The 14809-nt window shown below is 50.7% G+C and overlaps 1 protein-coding gene and 1 long non-coding RNA gene across 5 annotated transcripts in view; one reads left to right on the top strand and one right to left on the bottom strand.

Moving 5' to 3' along the window:
* The window catches only part of LOC115488208, a 112561-nt gene that overhangs the window by 27107 nt on the left and 70645 nt on the right, over positions 1–14809 (top strand). The window lies entirely within an intron of this gene.
* Positions 1–14809, bottom strand: part of Cplx2 (complexin 2) — an 81960-nt gene that overhangs the window by 11597 nt on the left and 55554 nt on the right. Inside the window, exon 1 of one of the 3 annotated variants that reach the window (NM_009946.3) lies at positions 752–978. The exons of the other annotated variants lie outside the window; for them this stretch is intronic. The gene's annotated coding sequence lies outside the window, so the exon portion shown is untranslated. Of the gene's footprint in view, positions 1–751; positions 979–14809 lie in introns of those variants that run through there. 3 annotated transcript variants of the gene reach the window in all.

Here is a 14809-nt window from a genome sequence, read left to right as displayed (position 1 = left end):
GAGGGCAGGCTTCCAGGCGCCGCTCCCCCGGCCCTCATGGAGACCAACAGCTCTGCCCTGGGGCCCTTAGTTGGTCAGTGCGTGTCCCCTTCCCCCAACACTTGCCTCTCAATTCTGAACCTTCGCCTGCTCTTAAACTTTGCCAGGGAGAGGAGGGTCTGAGACTGAGGAGCAGCCTGTGACCCTGCACAGGCTCGTGCTACTCCAACAGCGCTCCTGCGGGAAGAGGACAAATAGCCCCCCTGCCCCCCACCGACGTGGCCTCTCCTCTCTCCACCTGGCCTCTGCCACCCTCGGGTTCCCTTGGGAACCGAACTCTACCCCTCGGGGTGACTCTCTGCTCCTGTAGCAGAGGGTCCGGGAGGGCTTCAGGGGTAGCCACACCCCAAGCAGCCGAGGACCACGTCCCCCACCCTAGTCTTGCGGGCTCGAAGTTGTTCTCCAGGTTCACACTTGAGTCTCCGCACTCGGGGCGGTCGGAGCTCCCCAAGCCCCACTGCTCCGGGTGCGCATCTGCCCACATCTTCCTGCCCCGAGTCTGCAGCTCCAGCGGTCCCCCTGGCCTCCGCGGGGAGCTGTCCCTTCAGCACCACAGCGAGCGGGTAGGGGCCGCAGTCCCAGCGCAGCGCCCCGCGGTCTTGGGGAGCCCCTCAAAGCTACACTGCCCGGCTTCCCCGCTGTTCCGGAGCCAGAGCGTTCCCCCACTGCCCCCAGCCCGGCTCCGCCTCCCCGGCCCACGGCCAGCACCGACCTGGTGGTCCCAGCAACCGTCTAAGCCACTGCAGGGCTCCGGCTGACTCCAGCAGGCGGTGCCGTGTGCTCAGCCAGCTCGCGCCGCTGCCTGGTGTAACTCCGCCAGGCAAGCTGGGGCCGAGGCTGCTGCCGCGGGCGGGCGGATGCCTAAGGCGCCCTCCAATCACGCCCCTCAGCCAGGCCCTGACGCCGTACAGCTTCTCTTCCAGAAGGGAAATTCAAAACCTCTCTCTCTCTCTCTCTCTCTCTCTCTCTCTCTCTCTCTCTCTTCCCTCCCTCTCTCTCTCCCTCCCTTTTCCTCCCTCCTGCACTCCCTCCCTTTTCTCCCCTCTCTTTCCTGTTCCCCCTCTCTTCATTCTCCTTTCCCTCTCACTGTCTCCTCCCCCTCATTTTCCCCTCTCTTCCTTATCTCCTTTCTACTCTTTTATTCTCTCCGCGTTAAGCTGTACCGATCTGCCTGCAGCTAGGCTTCATTCCCAACTCCTCCGTGTTCAAGAACCACAAGCTCGAAGGTTTGGAAGGGCTTTGGGGGCACGAGTGGAAGAAAGGATTTTAAAAGCAGAAACTCAAGTAATCACCTCTTCAGGAAAGTTCTCTTTGGTTACTCTGGGCACACTACGATAGGCACACTCCCGTTGGGGTGCCCAATTCCCTAAAGGAGCCCCAGTTTCAATCACCCCTTCTTTGTGCCTGGGAGCGGCTTCTGGACTAGACAGTCCACTGTCACATCGTTTCTGCAGTTTATGACTGTAGTGTCCAGCTATGCGCTCACTCCAGAACCACTGGTGTGTGGGATGAGGAAGGCCCTCCTAGTGGGTGAGTGGCTCTCTGCTCTGGACCCAGAAGCAGAAAGACTGCTGCAAAATTGCAGCGGGAACCCTAGGTGAGCTACTCCTGGTCTTCTGTAGATGTGTTATCCTCGGAAGAAGGAATAGTTCTCTGGTTATGTTATTCTAGAAGGCGCTGCTTTCCCTCCTAAGCCCAGGGAAGAGAAGGGAGTAGACAACAGGGGGACCCCTACTACTCGCTCAGCCTCCCCCCATACTCATCTTTCCCCCTCTCTCCTAATGAGCCTCTCCTTTCTGCCTGCCACCTATTGGCTCCCCGCCCCTTCTTTTCATCCAGCCAGAGGTGTAGGAAAATGGCTCCAGTGGGGAGGGCCTTGCACCTGGCCTTTGGAAGCAGTGCAGAAGTTCATGCATCCATCAGAGCTATGTCAGAGTGGGGATGACTTCTGCTTCTGAGATGAGATGGCTTCTCTCCCAGGAGCAAGAGCTGCAAGCTGCGGTAGGGCAGAATCCAGGGAGGGAAAGGAGGGGTTCACAGTAGATGCCTTAACGTGGGAGAAACCTTACAAGTCAGAAGACATCAGTGTGCACCCCCTGCTCCCCTGCAGACCAGGAGCTTTGTATGATGGCAGGGCCCCTCTATTTAGGTGGCCTAAAGTGTGTGTGTGTGTGTGTGTGTCACACGCTCCTGTTTCATTAGAGACACTTAGACTGGCCACTAATGCCCAAAGGGAGTTGGAAGCCAAGAGATCTGACATTTTAAGACCTGCAATCTTCCCCCCCCCCCGCACCCCTTCCCCTGCCTGCCTCTGTCTCTTCCTTTCTACAAGTTCTTCAGCAAACATGCTCTGTGAAGGGGGCCTGTGCCAGCTGCACTCTGGCTACAACTGGGGCTTTGCCTTTGACACGGACGTTGATCAAGCTAGCATCAAAATCCAAGTTGCACTTCAGATAAAAAGACAGAGTTCAGCCCTGGGTGCTGCGTTTTAAGCTGGGCTTGTGTAAGCACCGGGTCCATCCAGCTCTTGAGAGGAGGCTGGGCGGGGGCTAGTGAGGTTGAAGGGCCGGAGGGTGGCTTCCTACCCTCAGAACAGAACAGAGAGGGTGTTAGTCCTGGAAGGGCTGATGAATCTTGGCTAATTGAAATTGCCTTAGGTTAGTAGTTGGCAAAGTAGATGCTAAGGGTATGCTTGCTGAGGTGGATAAAATAACCAATGCAGGGGAAAACCAGAGCTACAGGGTTCTCCCTGTCCCCCCCCCCCGCCCCTGCCATTACTGGAGACAGCCTTAGGACAATGGGTAAAGAGAGGCAGGCTGTAGCTCTAAGAGGAAGACCCAGATCTCAGGTGGTGCTATCCAGCCCTGCCTGTGTGTCCCAGCTCAAGGCTGAAGCTGATAAGAGGACTGACCATCTGGGTGGCGGTCACATATGAATCCAAGCCTTTTGTGAATCTCTCTCTCTCTCTCTCTCTCTCTCTCTCTCTCTCTCTCTCTCTCTCTCTTTCTCTCTCTCTCTCTTTAAAATCCTCATTATTTGACATGAACTGAGCCTAGTCGCAGAAATCTTACTGATGGACAGAAGTTCAGCTTGGCCAAGTTTTGAAGCTTCGTCCTGTTGATCGATTAGGGATAACTCACAGCAGAGCTATTTCCCACAGCCAAACAGAGGTGTGGGGAGGAGTCCTTTCTGCCCGGACATGGTTCCCAAATTCTCTGTTATTATTTAAGAAAAGTAGCTGACTGTTCCAAATATCCCCCAATGATGATAATGCCACTAAACTCGGCCATGAACTACACCCCCAAAGGGCCTGAGGTGCCAACTTTGGGGCTTTTATATAAGTCACACTTTTTCATTTAATTTCTACAAACCATCATTTTCAAGATGCAGACATTGAAGCCCAGGGGGAGAAAGTAAGTCTTGAACAGAGCCAGAATTCCAGCTGATAGGGCACTGGGACTCATGGGCCTTCTAGTGCTCTGAGCTGCTTCTCTTCTGGTACGATCCGACCTTCTCTAACCTATGCAAGTGGAACGTTTGCAGCATATGTATAATGTGTGTGTGTGTGCACGTGTGTGCATGTGATATATCTCTATCTATCTATCTATCTATCTATCTATCTATCTATCTATCTATCTATCTATCTATATCTCACTGGTATTTATAACCATTCCTGTTGTCTGGTTTCTAACACACACACACACACACATGCCTGCAAGCTTTCGTGAGTGCTCGCACACACACACACACACACACACACACACACACACACACACACACACACCATATATTTACACTCAGATCAGAATGCTCCTGTCATGCAGACTGTGGTATCTCTTCCCCCTCCTGCCTCTCTAATCCAGCTAGCTCACTGTAATCGAGCGTGGGCAGGGGAGGTACAAGCAGGCAGCCTCTGGTCTTCACAGAGCGTTGAGAGCAGGGAGACGGATCCAGGTTTGGAAAGATTCACGATATGGTGTAGCTATGCCTTGGATGTTCACTAGGAAGCCAATTAGGAAAGCCAATGCTAGGACTTCCACAGCACCGAGGAACAGTGCGTGAGAAGTGACAGCTGTCATAGGCTGCAAATGTGCATGTCAGTGAGAATGGCTTCCAGAGAGTGCCTGTCCAAAGGTCAGCTGCCCCCCCTGACCTCCCACCCCTGCTCTGTCACCTCCTTCACCCCAGCAAGCACTCTGGATGCCATGGGGGAAAAAAAAGGAAATGACAGATCTGGTTTGACTTTGCTGGCTGCAGAATACCTCAGCTGGTATGGACTGGGTTCAGGGAGGCCTGAGCTGCCCACATCCTGTGGTTCTAGCTTGAGCCTGGGGGGGCAGCATTGGCCTTTGTTTGGGAGGGTGGCCTGGTGCCAGCAGAAGAAAGAACGGTGGGGGTTGGAGCATAGAGAAAGGTCCCACGTCATATTGCTCCCCTGGTGACTATCTTCCTTCTTGTCGCCGACAATGTCTAGGGTATGGTGTGAGTCTCACGAACTACCTTTGTCAACATGGAGTGACGTGGTGGGAAGGCCAACTTGCCACTGTGCAATGGTGTGCCTGTGCATGCGGCCATCGTGGGAGTGGGCAGCATCCGTAGAGGATGCAGGTGCCATTGCTGTTGTATTGTGTGACATACCTGGGTCTGCTGCCACTGACTCTCATTGCCTGCTGCTGAGTCCCTCCTGTTAAGAGCTAATGTGACAGTACAAAGCTAACTTCATTTTACAACAGGATATGTCATCAACGGTACTATGGAGGGATCCACTGTAAGGCAATGGTACACACATACAATTGTGTATGTACCAAATGGCTGTGTACCATAGGGCCAAAAATAAAATGAACTGTTCTAGATTCAGAGGTTCTAAGGGTGTGCCACTGTTTCTGGTTACCAATGTGTTGCTATCAACTAGAGATGACCCAAGGGAGTGTTAGGATGGTGGTCTTGGGTAACTATCAGCAGGTATAAATGTGAGCCACAACGGGTGGACACACACACACACACAACAGGTGGGCACGCACGTCATTGTGTGGGGCAGCAGAAGCAGTTAGATGTGTGCATGAGCAGCCAGAAATTTGTCCTGATCACTGTGCAAAATATGCTACTAGAGGTGACAAGCTTCCTTCCCACTTCCTCTCCACCCTAAAGGCTGTAAGCCAGCACACCGGCTCCTGCCCATTCAGGAAGGCGAGAGACTCCTAGAACCCTGTAGTTTTCCAGAAAGTTCCAAGATTTCACACCTGCACCCTGACTCACTGGTAACATGTGAGTTACCAGTCTGTGGAAATTCTCTAGGGATCCGTTCTCATCCCCAGAGCCTCATCCTCAGTTTGGCTCCCCACTAGCATCCGCCTACCAGTTCCTCCTGGGTCCTGCATGCCCTTTATCCGTGCCCATCTCCCCATCCAGGCGCCCATTAGCATGTCAAAGCAGCCCCATTCCAGCCCACACAGTGTACTCTGGGGCATCCCTACACAGTTGCTCCCTCTCATCTGGAGCTTTCCTGAAACCTTGCATTTTCTTGTCTGTTTTCCAGTCTGCAGCACCTCACCATCGACCAAAAGGAGGTTGTTTGGATGTGATTCCCCCTTCTCTTGTCTCGGGTTCTTTTTTCAAGTGTCCTGTTGTGACTTCTATCCCCTTACATCTACCCTGAGCCCTTCCAATTCTTCTAGACATGGTCAGATGTCCCTGTCCTATGATGACCTCATGGTCTTTCAGGCCCTGATTTCCAAGATCTGACCTGTGCCTTGCTTTTGCACAGTGGGTGCAGTGTTAAATTCTGTTACCGGGGTCTTTGGAGGATTCCCTTCTCAATGTTCCTCACACCTTGTAGATTCTTGGTCTCTTGCAAAAAAAAAAAAAAAAAAAAAAAAAAAAACCTGCTCAAAGACAGTTCTTATAGCACAGAAGCCTGCCTTTCAGCACATGGAAACAGCATATGAAAGCAGAAGTCCAAGTGAGAATCTCACTTTAAATCTCAGGATCCTATCTCTCTCTTAGACACTATCCGTCAAAGTGTCCCACTCTAACTCAGAAGAGATGGAGTAGGGGGACGTGTTTTTAAACACTGCAGATTTGCAGGTCTTATCCCATGTGGAGCAAAGCAGTCTCTGGCACGGGAGTCCAGGGATCGCATCTTTTATAGGCTCTTCCAGTGCTGACCCATGTACTGACTGGAAAGCCCTGATATTGAGTTTGAAGAATCTGAGAATGCTGTGATTTCATAGCCAATCTCATGCAAAACAAAACAAAAAACCCAAAGCAAACAAACAAACAAACAGAAAACCTGAATCATGGCGTCACAGACAGTTTTAGGATTAACAGAGGGCCCTCACACACTCACTTAACTTCACAATGTTCAGTTCTACAAATCTGTATCGAGAGCCTGGAGTCGGGAGGTTCTCCATCTGGGAAGAACTTTTGCTTTCCAGGCTCCTTGCTCTGTTTGCTGTGGAAAGCTCCTCCCCCATCCATCCCTTGAAGGACCATTGTCACATGTCACTCGCGTATATGAGGACCCATCTACTCCCTATTGGTTCAAACAAAGGTAACTGGCAGGATGGTTGAGCAGAAAATGATGTCTGGGTCCAGTTAGGACCAGCATGTACTGGCCCTGAGACGGATCTTGCTTGCTGATAACGGAACGGCGAGGGCATTATTGCTGTCTTATGAAAGCAACAGATATGGAGGAACTCGGACAGATGATAATAAGCCCCTGGGCCTCTGGTCAGGAGATGAAAGAACTCATTAAAGAGATTCAGGATGCTGTTTTTTGAGGTTGAGGGTGGGAGGAGTCCATGTGTTTAGGAGACAGGGAGGGCAGGAGGTTGTGAAAAAGGCATCGAAAGTTAAAAGCACACAGTGGTGGGACACTAGCCCAGTGTGCACCCTACCCTGGCTTCAATCAGGAGAACCACATATAAAGGTCGAAAGCATCAATGACAAAACTGACAGTTTTCTGTAAGTCGCCACTTGGGAAAAGGGGGCCAAAGTCACACAGCAAGTTTACGAACCTTCTAATTCCTGGGTAACTGTTCTTTTGTAGGTGTAAGAAAGCAGCACCCAGCCTCGCCTTTTCTTAAAGACTCCCTTCCTACTAGGTGCTATTTTAGGGATATTACAGGTGCCAGCTCTTTAAGCCATACAACTGCCCTTTGGGGCTGGTGTTCTTCACACATTTGTTCATTTATCAAGGATGGACGGAGAGCCTATGGCGCCCCAGGTACTCCCTGAAGTGCTCCCCACCCTCCGCTTTACACCAAGAGATACGCACATGCTCTGATTCACACTTTTAAGGTCCTGTTGGCTCCCAGACTCTATGACGTGAGTGGGGGTGGTGGTGGGGGGAACAGATACTCACAAACAGTCCAAGCCATTACAACATGCGAAGTGCTGTCCTAGCAAAGGGAGCTGGAGGGAGAAGGAAACACACACACAGCTTGCCAACCAGATGGAGCTGAAAGCTCCAAGCAGGGAAGAGAGAGAGACATGGGCTCTGGTGCGCCTGACTTCAAAGGCTCTAGGGTATCTGAATAATCTCAGATACCTCTCCCAAGAGGAGACATCATAGTTCTGCCATGGAGAGGTGTGGATGGAGTCTCAGTTGCCCCCTGGCCTTCCTGTCTACATGATGAATCCTGGCTCTCAGTTTTCTCATTAGTACAATAGCCAAAGCCATCTCTACCTCCTGGCATAGTCAGAAGGCTTGATGGGGCTCTGCTTGAAAAAATGACAGCATAACCCCTGAGCATCGGCCTCTCCCAGCTCTCTGGCAACACATGGGACTCTGTTCTGAGTTTGGGACAGTGTGGCCATTGGACACAGCCTCCTTTTATGACCTTCTTAGCTAAGAATTCTGCCTTTAAATACCCTAGAATTTATGTTGTGATGAGAAAGAGCAGAACAGACTGCTAAGGTAATTAGGGTGACCCTTCTCCTCCTCCTTCCCCTTTGCTGATTTCCTTTCCAAATGCCGGAGACTGGGGTGAAGCACTCTCTAGGGGGAACCATCAGAAGGAAGTCCAGTGGGGCTCAGACATCAGGCTCGACAACAGGAGGAATTTTACACACACACACACACACACACACACACACACACACACACACACACACACACACTTAGAAATGGTTGTTTCTGTTTCTCCTTAACCTCCAGCTGTTTCTCTCTGGTGAGAAAACAAAATAAAACAAATGGCCCCTTTTTTTTGGCAAGCGAAAGGTCTTGGGACGACATGGCCAGAAAAAAAGCTCAAAGGTGCTCCAGCAGGGGGGATTCTGTAACCAGGGGTCTCCGTAGGGTAGGAGATGCCCTCTTGCTCCCTAGTGCTCCACTTCACTACCTTAAGTGCCATTTACCTGCCTTCTGTTTTCAGTTAGCGACATTCAGGTGCAGAGAGGTTAAACGCCGTGTTCAGGCCGACACAGCTAAGAAATATCAGCATCCACACCTAAAGTTGGTATGTGATTAGAGTTGGCCATATCTCTAGAGGGGAGACAGGTAGTTTTCTGGAAGGCCAGGCTGAGTGTATGGCTAGAATCTGGGTGACTCTGAAGGGACATCTTGGGGACCTCATCAGAGACTGTTCCTTATAGGGGCTGGATATTCCAGGTTTGAAGTTGGTTCAGTGATGGGAGCTGTAGGCCAAGACTCTAGAACAATGCCCCGAGGCTTCAATGATCCCCCACCCTTCCCAGCAAGCACTTCACCTCCACTCAGCCTTAACCTTCTGCCTCTGCTCTTTGCCTGCTAGTTTTCTTCCTAACTGGCTTCCAGATCTGTGGGAGATGCTTGCAGAATATACATTTGATAGCATCCCTTAAAGCACATGGTGGCCACAGCGTCTTTTACTAACCAGCACCGCACCCATTCCTCCCTCAAGTGCCATCAGCTCTGGAGACACCATCTGTGTACTGGTCCCTCAGTATCCAAGGGGAAATCGTGTCTAGGACCCCCGTGGATACCAACATTCTTGGATCTCGAACCTCTTGTATAAAACAGTGTCATATTTATGTAACCTGCCCTGAGCTTTACAGCCCAGATGACTGTGTGTGTTGACTTGTCGGCTCAGGCTGTGCGATCCAGATGAAGCATGGAGTCCCTCCCATATCTCCTTGGGCTCAACTGAGCTGGAATAAAAAATCTTTGGAAAATATTGTCTCTGTGCTGAGGCTATACGGCCTTTTCTTTTATAGTACACCTCAAGCGATACAAGACAACAGGTTTCATACAGCATTTATACCATCTTAGGCATTGTAAATAATCTAGAGATAATTTCTGGTTTTGTTTGTTTGTTTGTATACTGGCTGGTTTTGTGTGTCAACTTGACACAAGCTGGAGTTATCACAGGGAAAGGAGCCTCCCTTGAGGAAATGCCTCCGTGAGATCCAGCAGTAAGGCATTTTCTCAATTAGTGATTAAGGAGGGGAGGGTCTATTGTGGGTGGTGCCATCCCTGGGCTGGTAGTCCTGGGCTCTATAAGAAAGCAAGCTGAGCAAGCCAGGGGAAGCAAGCCAGTAAGCAGCACCCCTCCATGGCCTCTGCATTAGCTTCTGCTTCCTGACCTGCTTGAGTTCCAGTCCCTGACTTCCTTTGGTAATGGACTGCAATGTGGAAGTGTAAGCTGAATAAACCCTTTCCAACTTGCTTCTTGGTCATGATGTTTGTGCAAGAATACAAATCCTGACTAAGACAGTTTGTTTTAAAGACAGGGTCTCATGTAGCCCAGGATGGCCTGGAACTGACTACGTAGCCAAAGATGATCTAGAATTCTGTTTCCCTGCCCCCTCTTCAGGAATGCTGGCTGGGTACCTCCATGCTCAGCTTACAGGTGACCCACGTCTGTGTCATCCTTGTCTTTGAGGTATTCTGGAACTAGTCACCTGTGAATACCAAGGGGTGATTCCATGTGCATTGTGCTAAAGGCCAGAGTCTTTTCTGGGTGTGGGGAATACTTGCTAAAGCATATACCGATTTCTGCCTCATTAGTAGGAGAGTTTGGCACAGAGTCCGAGTGATTCCCGAAGGAGCTATGGCTATGGTGGGCTAAGACAAGAGGCAGCTACCTGCTTCACGTCTTTGGGCTCAGAGTCTTTCCGTCAGGGCAGGGCTCCAGGAAGAGTTTTCTTGGAGGACAAATAGGGATCATCCCCAGATACCCATCAGCGGCCCTCAATCCTTCTGTGACGTCAGCAGGACTCTTCCAGAACTCTCTGTTGGTGATTTAGTCTCTGTTTTCAGACTACACCTCCTCTTAGGGTGGGGGTGGGGGTCATGGTTATGTAAGTAACATCTTTTGTGTGCGGTTCACCTCTTCTGATGGGAGCTGAACAAAGCAATGTCCCCTGATTCCCCAGTGCTGCTCATTCCTGCCTCAGCCCAGCGGCGGGACAGCCTGCTACCCCGGTTGACTTTGATCAAGACTCCCCCTGTCTTGGTTTTTCAGTCTTCACTTTCCAACTCCCTCCACAGGCCTGTTGTCAGCCCTTTGATCAGCTCTGTGACTTTCCACTGTGTCTCCTCTGGCTCCATTAGGATAGCAAAGCTTCCCCTGGCTCCTGTCACTCCTGAGCTTAGAAGATGCTTCTGACTCACTCTTGCCTGCAGCCTGGAGTCCAAGTCCAGGAGCCCTGGATAGATGTCAGCCCTCTCCCCAGCCTGTACACCGTGGCTCTGCTCCTAAACACTACACTCTAGGATGTTTGCTTCCTTTCTTAACTTGTTCATCCTCTTGTTTGTTCCGTGGGATGTAAGAAGCTATAGGACACAGAATGTGTCCTCTTCATGTGTAAGTCTTCAGTGTGAAACCCAAGCCTCTCTTTTGACGGATGGTCTGTGGCTGTTTCCAGGAAGTATAGAGCACAGGAGAGTGGTTTCATGCCACTCTCTTGGGGTTGCAATGGCTTCCTGTAGCCTGTGACATTTCCATCTCAGGGATGGGACATGTAGACACAGGCCCTGGGTGAATAAAAAGTTCTGGGACCCTGTTGTAATCCTACACTGACCCAGCTAGAAGCCACACACACAAAATCTCTCTGGACTCCTTGTATGCTTGAGCCCACAGTGTTGTTCTTTCTTTGGGATGTTTGGGGTGTCATTTGCTATGGGGACAACACAGTTTTAACCTGTCCATCTAGAGTCTATTTGGAGTACCTCAGTCACTACAATCTGGGTGAAGCTCATTTCATGGCTCACTCCTGTGGGTGGGCATCCAACTCAGAACAAACTTAATTAGAGCACTATATGCCTACCGGTCTCAGGGACTGCCCCTGCATGGAACCACATTAGGGTGCTGGCTGTGGGGTTGGCAGTCCTGAGGCTCTAGGTACTTCTGTCAACTTTCAGAAGGGCTCATTGAGGACAATGGCAACCCAGAGAAGCCCAGAGCTTTGAGATTGGCAAAAGGCAGATCCCTGATGACACCGTATGCGATCTACGATAGCATGGCCCTACACTCGTGGACCTCAAGGTCAAGAGGGGGCTTGCAGTGTGAGATCCAACTCAAAGCTGTGTCTGAGTCCCAACTTTGTGCTCACGGGTCCCATCTCCTATGGCTATATCTGAACATACTGAATGTATTGAAAACAGTCACAGAGTTTTGTCTGTGGTCCATCCACCTCCCTCAATCGGAGGCTTTAGCTTTGCTGAGTGGGCTGCCGTTGCTTCTGGAGACTGAGTTGAGTTTGTCAATCACAGCTAAAATTTTGCCCCCTGATAGCAGTGTGGAGGGAGGGGCTTACAGAATCGAGTAGGAATGTTCCTCACAGTAGTCTCCAGTGGCAATGAGACTTTCTCAGATCTGGGATCACTTCAGCTCCCAACTCTATCCCAGAGAGCCGTTTCTTCAAGCCTTTTGCAGAGACTTTGACCTCCACTTGTATTTGGTACATTTGAAAGAATTCTTATCCTTGGCTGTTATAGTCTTTTCCAAGGGGATGTTTAGAATATTTTTGAACCGTGTCATTCCGAGGTCTCTCTGCCCCAGGTGGGTCTCTTGGTTCTAAGGCATCAGTTTTCAAAACCTTTCCCCAGGGGTGTGGTCCGTTTTCCTGTTATCTCTGAGACAGTTCTGCTTGGCTTGTTGCTTTGCTTCCTTCTTGTCGTGGTCAGACATTCAAGGCGGCAGGTGGGTAAAAGGGGGTTGCTCAGGGTACTTGTGGTGGTCCCAGTGGCTCATGAAGCCACTATTTTAGTGTGTGGCTTTCAAGGCATTGTGGTGGGGGGGAGGGAGTCACGATGTCACCAAGGTTTCCATGCCAAGCAATGACTTGCAGGCCACCTCCTGGGTGTCCTTCCAGTTCATCTTCCTCGCCTTAATTTTGGCCAAGGAGGCTGGCCCGTGTGGCCCCTTGTGTGTGAGTTTTATCAAAAATGTATTGGCAGGAGGCAAGGAAGAGTGTGAGGTTACAGTGTCCCTTGGATGAAATTCACAATGCCTGCTGAGTGGTGGTTCTTTGTACAAGTGAGTCCGCCATGAATACACGGCTGAATTAGCTTGTCCTCAGTTCCAAATTCTCTGATTGTGTTTATCTGGTCAGTTTCTTTAGCAACTGTTTGTTTGTTTGTTTTTTGAGACCTAAAAGACCTAAAGGCTTCCACTAAGATCCTACACAGACTCTTATCACTTCTGGGGAACCCAAGGCCCATAGCTGTTGGAGTCATATTCATTTCAGCCTCATTGATGAAGCTACAACCCAGCTCTCTTCCCCTTCCCTCCCCTTGGCTGGACTCTGGGAGGAGCGGGTCTGACATTGTCACCATATCCTTTCTCTGGAACTGTTGTCACCAAATAAGGAAACCGAGGACCCAGCGGCGTCTCCCCATCGCCACTCACCTCAGGACATCCCCTCCCTCCTGCATGCAGCAGCCCACACAGCATCCTGTAAATAACTGCATGTTCCCAACACCTCTCCCTCTTCTCCTTGGAAACCTGTTCTGTCTTTGGACTTGGGTTGTCAGATTTCCCTGCTCTGTTCTGTGCAGAGCATGGCAGGAGGCAGGAGCTCTGGCTGAATCACCAGGCTTAGAGCAGGGAACCAGCTTAGGTGGCTATCAGCTGGCTGACCCTTGTCACAGCGCTGTTTCTCTCTGAGCCTCAGCTTCCCAGTCTAAAAGGCAGGCACATGATAGCTAATGTCTTTGGTGAAGATCGAATGAAGACGGTCATACTCAGTGCTTGGCTGAGTGTGAGGCACATAGTAGGTATCACTGAAAACAAGCTTCAGATACACTGTCGTGTGCAGCAACTTTGTGGGATAACGCTACATTTTTCAGATGAAGAAAAGGGTTGCGAGAGGGCAGGAAACATGCCTTGGGCGCACTGCTGGAAGGTGCAAGGAAGATTTGCATTGGGGCCTTCTGTCCTTCTCAACATGGAGAGATGGGAATCTCTCCATGGTTGTGCACAATATGTCCCAAGAGACTACCCATAACAGCCTATACTGCCTAGTCTCTGTGGCTGATCTATGGTTTGAGGATGCTTTGCCAAAGTTCCTGAAAAGGAAACTTAATGCCCCACCTTGCAGCCCTGGGTGGAGCCCTCAAGCTGGGAGAAGGCCTTCCTCCGGTGAGTGAGTCCTGTCTTTGTCAGGCCTGATTGGTCACTGTTGTCCCGCAGTGTTTAGTCTTTCTCTTGGGCTCACTCGCCCTAACACCCTCAGCTTCAAGCGGAAGTGGCACAAGGCTGTCATCACAAACAGAGCAGATCTTAGTACCGTGCCCTAGGGTGTCTCCTCCAGAGCCACCCTCCTTATCTACAAACCATCCCAGAGGTAGGCAGAGGTGGCAGGGAACAAACTTAGGGACATGGGCAAGCTGCTTCAGCAAGACTTTCTGAAGTCCGGTCAATCCTTCAAAGTGTCCATCACTTGACAGATGTCACTGTGTCCCTTTGAAGCCAGCTTACTTCCTTTCTCTACTGTGCGCCTGTCTAAATTAGAAATGTTTGGCACTGTGCTCTGTGTGCCTTTGTTTGTTATTTTACTAAGCCAATGAGGTAGCTAACATGTCTGCTAGGCAGAAAAGGGAGCAGGGCTGAGAGACATGGGTCATGTCGGCTAAGGAGCGCATGGGAAGGCTGGGATTAGAACGCAGGTGTTCTGACCCCACACATCTTATGGTAACAGGCCTGCCTACCTCTCCTGGGTACTGAGAATAACCTCCATTTAATACCCGGCAGCAGGCTGCCTTGCTCACCCCTGCCCTGGACTGAGGATGAAATGGCAGTGTGGCTGTGTGCTGTCTACTGTCCAGCTCCCATCAGCCAGTCAGCCTGTCTGTGTGTCTGTCTGTGTATCTGTCTCTCTCTCTCATTCTCCTGTCCTAACTTCCTCAGGGAAGAAACCTTTGCAGGCCTCACTTTCAGACCCAACTGTCCCCTAGCAGGTGTTATCATAGCCTACTTTGTTGTCGTTGTTTGTTTATTTATTTAGAGACAGGCTTTCTTTGTGTAGCTTCTGCTGTCCTGGAATTAGCTCTGTAGACCAGGCTGGCCTTAAACTCAGAGATCACCTGCCTTTGCTTCCTGGGTGCTGGGATTAAAGGTGTGCACCAGTCCTGAAGGTTTTTCTGAGCTTGACTGAACCTCAGTATTATTTGGTGTAGGTTTATCTCGGCACCGTGAGGGCATGCAGCGGGTCAGTGGTGACTTGGGTCTGGCCCTCACTGCAGCCTTGAGGCCTTGGCACAGTGCCTGACCGGTGGTGGCTGTTTATACTTCCTTGTCCTCAGCACTGTGTCACAGACCTGTCTGAAAGTGTGCTGCTTTATTTT

The sequence above is a fragment of the Mus musculus genome, chromosome 13, assembly GCF_000001635.26.
Source record: "Mus musculus strain C57BL/6J chromosome 13, GRCm38.p6 C57BL/6J".
NCBI classification, from domain to species: Eukaryota; Metazoa; Chordata; class Mammalia; order Rodentia; family Muridae; genus Mus; species Mus musculus.
Note: the sequence above shows the minus strand (reverse complement) of the source record. Positions and strands in the feature narration are given on the sequence as shown.